Genomic DNA, 9,819 nt, shown 5'->3' with positions numbered 1-9,819 from the left:
TTGAACCCAGTTTCCCTCCTGCCCAGGCAGGGGGTCGGACTTGAAGATCTACAAGATCCCTTCCGACCCTACTTCTATGATATGATTCTATGAAAACAATTCACCATATCAGTTATTCTTTACAGGATTTCCCTTAACATGTCTAGAAGCAGATTAACAAGCAAAACATCTCTTCCAATAAAAGTATACTGGGATGTACTATCCATTAAAACTGATGGAAGATAATATACATTATAGGTGTCTGACACACATTGCGCAAAAAAAGCAGTTTAGGGTATTACAACTAAAATGAGAATAAATATTCTCAAAATTATCACATTTATCTTTTTGTGGAAATACAACTAAAAACTAAAACTAAATTCTTTGCACTGCTTTAAAAAAGGCATTCTTGTTGTGTGTTCAGGTCTCTCACACCTTTGACCCTCTTTAGCCTCTGTGATTATCCCTTTCAGTTAACAAGCCATTGCACTGTTGTGTTTCTCAGGGTGGAATGCCAGGATTTTTTTAATTTTTTTTATTATTTAGGAAATTTTTTTGTGTCCCAAGACAGATCAGCCAAATAAATTTCAAATCCGTGTGAATCATTCAAGAACCATACATGGCCCTGCTACCGGCAAGCATCCTCCACCCCTGCCTGGGGCATCAGACACTTCCAAATCCTTTGGCAGGCATCCTACGTGCAGGCCCAAGTCTGGAAGCTTGGGGTTCAGATGCCCCCTGAGTTTTCCTTGCCCTCAGCCATACGGCCGCAGGAACAAGCTACAGAGGTGTCTTCCATTTCCATAAAGTTGGCATGTAGCCAAGATCCTCCCACTGGAAGTCGAAGTGGGAGGCTAACTATGAGTAAAGCTCTCAGAGGGAGTCCTGCCCACAAACAGACAAGGGTGCAACCCTCCATTACATAGTGCCATTTTTATTGCATTCCCTCGGTCAGGCCACGTTTGTTGTTTTACCCTGCCAGTAAGAAAACTGTCTTGGTGGTCATATTTCCCCTGGATTCTCCAACACTCAGGCTGGGTCGCAGGGTAGATGGCAAGCTATGTACACAGGCCTGACTTGGGCCATGCCCTTGGAGTCTTCTCTTCAAAAACTGAGAGCAGTGTGTGAGTACAGTAACATAAAATGGCCTTTCTAAAACTAAGTATTGTTTAATCTCAGCAATAGGAACAAAAAGTAAAGATTTTTTTGTTATCTATAGTGCTTTTTTGTTACGTGCCAGCACTGCTTGTCCCAGACAACTCCATTTCTGAGGACTGAGGCTAGGTACAGACATTACACTTAGTGCACTTTAAGCACAAAGAAAGCACATTACAGCTGTAACAAAACAGACATTCATGGCACATAAAGCACTTTAAAAATGGTGAATCCTGCTGTAAGGTAACCCTGGATGGATGTATACTAACCTAAAGCATTTTTTGTTAGAGCATTTTATGGAATGCCTGTGCCAGATCTCATCGAAGGTTAACTTAGAGCATGATCACCATCATCCCAGGTGGCATTGCACAGGGCTGCTCTAGCCTCAGGCAGAGCTAATTTGCTCTGCCAGCTTGCCAGCCTGGCCTCACCCCCTCTGGCCTCAATGACCAGCCAGTGGCAGCCTCTGATTCCAGCCCCACACGCAGCCTGGCCAAGGGGAAGGGGTGAAGAAAGGGGGGCTTTCTGGCCCCGCAGTGGCTCTGGCCCCATAACACACGCAGCCTGGTCAGGGGAGTGCTATGGGAGAAGAAGTCTGAGGTCTCTCCCCTAGTAGCTGCTGCTGGAATGGCCCTTCTCCCTATCCTAGTCCTCCCACCAGCTAGCGACTGTCAGTAGTGGTGGGGGGAGGGGGAAAAAGGGGAAAGGAGCCCCCTGCCACAAGGGCCCCCCCACAGCTTTTTGGCTCAGGGGCTAGGGGGGAAGTCCAGGTCCTTTCCTTCCCCCTGCTCAGTTCCTGGCATGGCAAAAAGCCAGAGCAGCCCTACACTGCATGCTTCTAGCTGCAGCTGCCAATTGCTCAGGCATGGGAGGGATGAATGGAGCCTCCCTACCATGAGCTGCCTCCCACCCCACACCTTGCTGCTTTCAGGCTGGGGGGGAGGGGCCAGGCCAGCCTGGGTCCACACAACACAGGGGCTCAATTCACACACCCTGCTCCCCAGCAACCTGGAAGCTGCAGCTAGAAGCTGCAAAGCAGGCTGCTCTGGCTCTTCACCACACCAAGAACTGTGGCCAGGGTGGGGAAGAGAGCTCTCCAACAGCTTGTTGGCTCAGGGTTTGGCGGGGATGAGGGAGGGGAGGAAATCAGCCTGGGTCCATGTGGTACAGGGGTGCCCTCCCCCAACTCCCAGCCCTAGTTCCCAGTGCAGCGAAATGCAGGACCAGGCAGCTCTGCTGCAGCTGCTACTGTCCAGAGGCTGGGACAGGGGGGAAGGAAGCCAGCCCCCTTGCTGCAGGGCCCTGCCGAGCCCCCGCCCCAAAGACCCCAGCTAGCAAGCTGTGGGAAGACTCTCACAGCAGAGGAGCTCCACTTCCCCCGGCTTCTGTCCCCCCAGCCCCTGCTGACAGTCACCAGCTAGTGCAGCTGTGAGAGTTACTCCAGCAGCCTACTCAGAGTCCTGAGAGAGCACCCCTGGCCAACAGGCTTTGGCCAGTGCTGGCAGGCACCAGCCCCCTGAATAGCTTGCATCTGTTCAGTTGGAACACATTCTAACTTACAGCACTTTACTTAAAGTATGATAGTTACAGCGCTTTCTGCCAGGGGCTTTTTGAATGTCTGTACTTAACCTGAGGCTCAAACTACTTCCCCACAATCCCAAAGTCCGTCTTTCCAGTGCTTAGGTAGCTGGCCTTAACATACATCTCAGAGTTCTTTTTCTCACTACATGTCTTTGAGTTGCTCAAAGCAGTTTATGCAGCCTGTCTGGGGAGCAAGAATAGTACATAACAATTAATAGTCCTAGGTATTTTCTAATGAACTCTTATCTGTGCTATCATACATCTTCCTGGGCATTTTGCAGACCATCAAGTTATTGTGGCAACTCAAGGATCACATATGCCCATCCTCTGAAATCATCAAAGTAAATAAACAAAAAAATTAAAATCAATATTTGATTGTCCCTTTATGTGCCACAAGCTCTAATAAAAATGCATTAATTCTGAAAGATCCAATAATAAGCTCTCATAAAATATTAATAAGCATAAATCATCCAAAGGAAAAATTGGGAGAAATAAAAATATGCTTGTGGAAGAATTATAAACATATTTTGCTGTTTGAACATAAAAACTGACCATAAGGTATCTGGGTGCGCATGCACACACCAAAAATCTAGATAACCTGTGACACAAAAATCCTGTCATGAAACAGAAAATAGGAATTCAGGAATGCAAACTAGTATCAACTTAGAATAAGCTGTTCTACCTCACTTTGTTAAATATAATCAAAATGGCTATTTCAACCATTAGAAACAGGGTTTTTTTAAATGATTGCATTAAAATGTTGCATTTTTATTCATCTATAAAATGGACCAATATTTCAAATGCATGGTTAAATACAAAAATATACTTGGCCTCTGAGTAACACTGCGTTTTCGTCCAAATGTTTGGCATATCTCATGCTGATTATGGCAGGGCACTCTTGATGCCTGCCACTTGAAGGGCTGAGACAAGCAGCCAGCTGGTGCTTGATTGTGGCGGCCATTTTAGAACTCTGGCCACCTATATAAACAGAGCAGTTCGGTGCTGGTAGAAATAGTCCCTAGCTGCATGCAACATCTCAAAGGTAAGGGCAGGAGCTTAAGAGGATGGTATGGCGGGTCCTGGGCATGACCTAAAACTGCACCCTGCTGGGAGTGAGTGGCCTGGTGGGGTTCCCAGTGGTGTGGGAGCTCCCAGGAAATACCAGGCCAGTTACTACTTCGGTGTAAGGTGGGTTGGGGCGCCTTAACCCCTAGCCCCCAAAACACTGAGTACAAGGGGGCCAGGCACAGCTATGGCCACCTGACCCTAAGGAGGGTGTAAGACCCAGATGGGGCCAGGCATAGCTATGGCCACCTGAGCCCCCACTGGGGAGGGAAGCCCCATGGCTCCAGTGAGGGGGCAGAGATGAGAAGCCCAGTATATGTGTGCAAGTGTATATGGAGTTGCCCCGGAGGGGCCAGGGCAAGCTTGGCCCGGGTCAAGTAACTGGCTGGCTGCGACCCTAGTGAGGGTCACAAGAGAGACCCAAAAGACGGTATGTCTGCCACCTTGGTGTGTGATAGGTAAAGCCTATGACCGAAGGAGCCTGCTCCAAGAGGGAGCAAGGTGGCACAAGTTATTGATGCGTGGAAGAGACCCTGTAAGGGGGTAGAGTGCGAGAGGCCCTAGTGAGAGGAGGATGGTGTGAATGTGTATGTGTCTGAGGCCTGACAACAAGGGATAAGCTTGGTCTGGCTGTAGGCTGGAAGCACTGTGTCCTCTGGATGTCATCTGTGAGGCTTGGGCTGCGGTGTAAGGGAGGAACAGAGCTGCAGATAGCGTCCCCCTGGCATCACAGCTAGACTGGGCAGTCTGCTGCCTAATTAACAACATAATTATATATCATCAAGGTGAGGAGGTAGGCGGTTGGCCCAGAAACAGGTGGGCAGGCCAATGACAGACAGGCCCCAATAAAGCCCCCTGTTACTCTGATCTCTCTAGTATATAAGGAAGATCTTCCTTGCCCACTTCTTGGGACGGATTCTCCTCACTTCTTTACAGTACTATAATTAAGTCAACCTGCAGTGAATCTGTGTCAATGAAAAAGAATCGGGGACCCTGGATTACAATAACCTCCTTTACTACTAAACAACAATAGTATGTTACATACATTTTCCAGGATAATCAACTGCAACAGTCCTCCATCTCTCCAAAAGTATTTAAAATGCCTTAATTAGAAACTATACATGTCTGGACACCTGCTCCAATGCATGTTAATTAGCGTGTGTTGGAGCAGACTCAATTAATCGAGTTTGCTGGAGTGTGCTAATTATCATGCTCCAACAACCTCGGCGTCGTGCGTGTTCAGCTTGAAAGAACTTTAGTTAAAGCACCCCTGCTAGCATTTTGAAGTGAAGGATAGGAGACACTGTGGGTGCTTCAGAGCAGCTCCCAAGAGCTGCTCTAACTAAACCCCTCCACCCCCAGAGCACACAAAGATGCCCACAAATTCCTTATTTACCTGGGGATACACGGTCAACAATTATTTCAACAAGTGATACCTAATTCTTATTAATTTAAATGATAAATCATTTGATAAATACCAAATAAAAACCTTTTTAAAAAAATGCCTTTTTAGCCACTGTTTAAAATGTAAAATCTATCTGTGTTGGCATAGAAGATCCAGTTACCTAAGTCACTAGACTTTTAAGACTATAATGCTCTTCTAGTGCTAAAGACCAGAACTAGTACTCCAAATGTACTGTGGCTAAAGAAGGAACAGGGTTAGAATACTGCGATTCAGAGCAGTGTTGTTGTAAAAGGTTACAAGACTACATTTCCTAAAACTTTAGCACAATGATTCTAACCAGGGTGCTAGAGCACCCTATAGTGCCTTGAGATCCTTTTGTGGGTGTTGTGGTATGCCACACTGTTACAACTTTAAGTTGGGCAAACAAATTTATAAAATAAACCCAGAGATTTCAAATAGGAATGAATTATTTTTTAAATATTCTGGCCTGGGGGCATTCTGAGTACTCTGCAATAGAAAAATCCGCTATTATTTTTCCATAGTCAAAAAACGAGTGAAAACTAAGAGATGGCATTTTCCAAGGGATGCCTCAATTCTAGCAAGGGGTGCCTCAAGCCAAAAACGGTTGAGAAATAACAATATAGTAAAATATTGTCAGGGAAAATGATAAAAAGGGTGAATGTGCTTGTTTGCATTGCAAGTATTCTAATAAAACCAATTAATTTTGTGGGTGATCTCTCTTATTGGACCAGCTGCTTGGTTGGGATAGACTTGGACAAGCTTTCAAATGCAATGCATTCTTCATAGCTACATCATTCCAACACTAACAAAAACAGCAAATTCTACAGACCTGTCTTGCCATCTCTTGCCTACCTGCTTCCTGTTTTCAATGTTTAACCGTTCCACATGCTGCTGTTCATTTTTTCATTATTAGATGCAATTTTTTCTTTTTGTAGCACGATCTTCTAGTGGCTTCGTTTTGGGGGGTTTTCCCAAACATAAAACTGCTTAGACTACTAGTGCAAAACCTCACGTACTACTCCAAAATGCCTACGATTCCTGTAAACAGAAGCACTCTATGTCAATCAAGTAGTAGCCTTTTTTCTCAAACCAGATTAATTTCAATGGCAGAGTATAATCTTTATGGCCCTTAATGCATGAGGAGATGGCAACTTTAGAGGCCTCCTTTCTGCCTACAACTCCTCAAGGCATCCATGTTCAATGGCAGGGCTGGCCCATATTGTTTTGGGGCCCCCTGACACAAAAGCCATCGGGAGAGGGAGTGGCAAGTGCCCACAGAAGCCGGCAGCAGTGGCAACAGGGGGCTGGGGTGGCGCCAGAGTGTTCACGGCTGCAGGGGGGCCCCCGCCGCCCCAGGAGGGGGGTCCCCGGCGGCGGGGGCCCCCCGCCAGCCACAGGTTTCGCAGGACAGGACGGCCCTGTTCAATGGTTTGCAAAGCCCCTCCATTTTGGAGCTCCTATCTCATTCTGATGAGCTGAAGTTCATGTTGACCAATTTAAACGCAGCTTTTTACAAACCCTTTTCTGCAATATGAAAGGGTGGAGTATGACCCATAACCATTTCCTGTATAAAGACCAAGAACTTTTTTTATGAGGGTGCAGGAAAGGATGGGGCAGAGGAGGAAGGGGAAAATAATATATATAGCTGTTTCTGCCTAGGAAACTATAGATAAATGAGAGTTAACATGACATCTTCATGAGTGACTCAATTTGGTATTTGGCACCAATGATCATGGTGTACTGAAAACATCAGAAGTGAGACAAATAAGAGTCCTTGATAAAGTTAGTAGGGAATCTGCCTAACCTTTACAAATGTCTTGATGGCTTCTCTTTCTACACAATCTTCTATTGTGTTCTTTACCTTGTATACATGCACTTTGCCTTACCTTGTGGACACTGTAAGTTTGCTAACGGTTCATTTGTTTAGCACCCAATTATGTGGTCTCAAATTAAATTGTGATTACTGAAGTAGCAAGGGACACACATGCCACATATAGCATATGTAAATTTGGACTCTTTGAGGCTTTCTTTTGTCATTCACAGGATACACTGTTCTCTAAGGACCTTTCCATAAAATAGATTTAAACTCTTCTGAGGACGGAGGCCCATGAAACTCATAATCAGATCTTGATTACCTGCAGCTGATGGCCAAAGTAACAAAGGCAAGAACATATGAACTGCAACAAACAGCGTAGGGAAGCTAGACATTTGACCAATCAAGTAATTCCAACTGACTGATCAACTGACAGCCGATTATTTGACCAGTCAAAACTGGCAAATATTCCATGAAGCCAACAACACCCCTGTGTATGTGGCAGCCTGCTCTTTTTATTGCATCATAGAGTGAGAGCTCAGGTCTGTCCATCTGTCGAAACAGGCACCCTCTGCCCTGTTTCTCTCTTCTGAGCTCTTCCAATCTCCTTTTCCTTTCCCATATTAAGCGAAGTGGGGCTGCTGGAGTTACGATTTTGGCTCTTCTTTTACCATATAGTATTTGACCAATATCTGATAGTACTTGACTGGTCAACTGATCAAGTATTTTTGACCACACAAATACCCAACCTTAATGTCAAATATTACATAAAAACGTATTTCATTTTGATTTTGCTAAAACTTCCACCATTCCTGACATTGCTTGATTGCCTTCATAGCTTTCTGAAAAAAAAATCAAGTGCTATTCTTTATGAACTAGACACCTAATTTGTTGTATGAGTAGAAAAAAAGCCTAATTCTGCAGAAAACTTGTTTCTGCATGACCAGCAGATGCAGCAAGAGCTGCATAACAACTTAAACAGAATGCAAGAGACACTGAATGTGCTGCTAGAAATTAAAGACTTTAAATCAAATGTGGTACAAGGCTGCTTTTTAAATTATTTTCACTAGTGCTGGGCCTAACAAATATTGGATATGGACCCAAACTAAAACTGATGAAGTCTGGGTCTGGATCACCATTTAAAGACTTGGACCCATCTCTGCATTTTATTAGATTCAGTTACTTAAAGGTAGGTTGCTGCAGTGGAGTTCCTACACTCCAAGGCTATTCCTAGTATTCAAAGGCAACAAAACACGAGGAAAAAAAAAAAAAAAAAGGTTCCTGCATACAACTCTCTCTCTCTTTTTAAAAAAAAAAAAAAAAAAAAAAAAAAAAAAAAAAAAAAAAAAAAAAAAAAAAAAAAAAAAAAAAAAAAAAAAAAAAAAAAAAAAAAAAAAAAAAAAAAAAAAAAAAAAAAAAAAAAAAAAAAAAAAAAAAAAAAAAAAAAAAAAAAAAAAAAAAAAAAAAAAAAAAAAAAAAAAAAAAAAAAAAAAAAAAAAAAAAAAAAAAAAAAAAAAAAAAAAAAAAAAAAAAAAAAAAAAAAAAAAAAAAAAAAAAAAAAAAAAAAAAAAAAAAAAAAAAAAAAAAAAAAAAAAAAAAAAAAAAAAAAAAAAAAAAAAAAAAAAAAAAAAAAAAAAAAAAAAAAAAAAAAAAAAAAAAAAAGAGGCTAGAGGCCGTCGGTAAGTGGTGCCCCGGAGTTTGCTAGGCTCCGGGGGTTCGGCAATTGGAGCCTCTATCGCCTTCTTAAGAAAGACGCACTGGGTTCGAAAGGACCCACAGCGCTTAGAGATCCGTCTCTCTCTCTCCATCTTCCTCTCCAACTTGGGCAGAAACCACCCAAGCCTTTTGTACGGCTAGCAAGCCAATAGCTAGCCGCCACGTGTGCCTAAATTAAGACCGGCCAATAATGTGGCTCAAATCTCAATACAAATGGCGGGAACTCCTTTGCAGCGTGCATCACTAAATGCAAGAGAAATGCACAATGCAAAGAAGGCTACAAAACGGCGGGAAACACTTTTCTGCACGCGGGGTCTCTATAACAACGGAACACTCCGTCATGCAAAAGAGCTGCAATTCGGCGGGAACATAATTTAGTGGGGCCGAAGCACACACAATCAAAAAATCCACAAATTTGGGTTCTGACAAGTACCACTGTTCTAATATAAATAGAAAAGGTTATTCCCTGCTATAAATGGCCCTCTTACACACTATACATGTGAAGTAAATCTAGTGCTAAGAATAAGTCACTGAAACCTGTTACTCAACAGCACTTACTTTGAAAGAGTGAATTTTCTTAACTTTAATCAAACATTATAGCCAACCGACATGACAAATGTTATTCTGGCCTCATTTAAAAAAAAATTCTAAAGATTGGTTTTGTATATCAGCTTGTTTGTTTAAAGCTGAGAAACAGCTTTCATATTTGCATGCACACTTGAAACAGATTTTTGTTAACAATGAATACAAAAACATCTCACCGATGCCCTTTTAATGAATATTCCTCTCAGTTTCTTTGGCTGCTTTTCTTGGTAATTATGGCTGCTTGCAGACACTTTTTTTTTTCAAACAGAAAAAACCCGCTTTACCAAAAGAGGCAGCGCTTCAGCCAGGCTCTGCAATGTCTATAAAAATCAAGGAACTTCAGTGGGGCTTTTTGGCACTTCTAGCTAAAGCTGATTCAATCAGCAATTAGATAGAAGCATCAAACAGTCCCACTAAGCATCCAATCTTTACAGGCACCAGGTGAACTAGGTTCAAGTAATGTGCTGCCTCTTCTGGGCATGCACAAGGCTCAGTATGG

General features: G+C 43.1%; 1 protein-coding gene across 1 annotated transcript in view; it reads right to left on the bottom strand.

The window, feature by feature from the left end:
• HECW2 (HECT, C2 and WW domain containing E3 ubiquitin protein ligase 2) overlaps window positions 1-9,521 on the bottom strand; it is a 324,758-nt gene extending 315,237 nt beyond the window's left edge. The window contains exon 1 of the mRNA XM_025209949.1: window positions 9,497-9,521. The gene's annotated coding sequence lies outside the window, so the exon portion shown is untranslated. The remainder of the gene's footprint in view (window positions 1-9,496) is intronic.
• Window positions 9,522-9,819: the final 298 nt, after the last annotated feature.

Source organism: Alligator sinensis, unplaced genomic scaffold (assembly GCF_000455745.1).
Source record: "Alligator sinensis unplaced genomic scaffold, ASM45574v1 scaffold784_1, whole genome shotgun sequence".
Lineage (NCBI taxonomy): Eukaryota > Metazoa > Chordata > Crocodylia > Alligatoridae > Alligator > Alligator sinensis.
The sequence above is the reverse complement of the archived record's forward strand: the minus strand, read 5'-3'. Positions and strand labels throughout refer to the sequence as shown.